Genomic DNA, 1,161 nt, shown 5'->3' on the forward strand with positions numbered 1-1,161 from the left:
TCTGAAGCTATGTGGTCTTGCAGATGCTTTATTGGGCTCGTCTATCATGGCTGAGGTTTTTTTTTTTTTTTTTGAATACTCTCAATATAGGACTTTGAACGTGCACTTTCAGACAGTTCTCCACCCTTATTTATGGGCTGTCAAAGTCCTAGACATGCTCTGTCATTGGATTAAATGTTTCACTGGAATCTAAAGTTGCATTTGATATAACACACTGCACTTGCTGGTCGTTATCGGTGGCTGTCTTCTGGTGCTCTCCCGCATTGAAAACCAGCGTAACCATTGATGGAGTTGTAAAACTGAAGCTTGAGAAAAGGTGAACTATGGAGAAGTGATGGATGTTGATGGTGCACTGATCCACATTACTGCAAGTTCTTGGAGCCACAGAAAACCTGGAAGAGGTCAGTATTTTGTTTTTGTTTATCTGTTGACCAAAGGTAATGGTAGGTCTAAGTTGAGTAAAAACAAGCTTGGAGCATACACCTCAGTTCTTTATTTATATACATATCTAGTTTTTATATTTGTATATAAACAATGCAGTGGTTGTAAAAGCAGTGTTATATGTTCTGAATTTGTTAGTCAAAAGGTTTCTCAGTTACTATTTATCAAAGTAAAGTTCATAAAAGAATGCCTTTTAATGCAAAAGTTAAGAGTTATGTTTATACCTTAACATTTTACTATGGATCTTATCACTTACTTCTTCCTAAGTAAGTAGTACTGAAGATCTAAAGATCAGGCATGCTGAGTCGTTGCACCTGTTTAAATCACCTCTCAAAACACCTGTATAAAGCATTTTAACTTTGGTCCTTTTGGTTTCATTTTCTTTTGTGGCACCGTTATCATTGATTTAACACACATACTTATGCACTATACATTGTTTGTATAGCACTTTGTTACTTGGACAGACTCCCAGCCCTCGCACCTGCTCCCCGCCAGGTCCTGCTTCTTAACTCCTGGCACTGTTTTTATTCGTTTCTCACTTGAAGGTGATGTGGAAACACTTTCTCATTTTTCCTCATTAATGCATCACTTGTTTAAAATGCACCTGTGATACTTTAGTTAGGGATCCAGGGAGGGTGCTTATGTGTGGCTACACATGGAGGGGGAATTAAGGAAGGCCAAGACCTGGGGCGTTTCTAGGGTTCGAGGGGAGGGGGATGG

The sequence above is a fragment of the Seriola lalandi genome, unplaced genomic scaffold, assembly GCF_002814215.2.
Source record: "Seriola lalandi dorsalis isolate HSWRI2012SDOR001 ecotype SW California unplaced genomic scaffold, Sedor1 jcf7180002055008, whole genome shotgun sequence".
Lineage (NCBI taxonomy): Eukaryota > Metazoa > Chordata > Actinopteri > Carangiformes > Carangidae > Seriola > Seriola lalandi.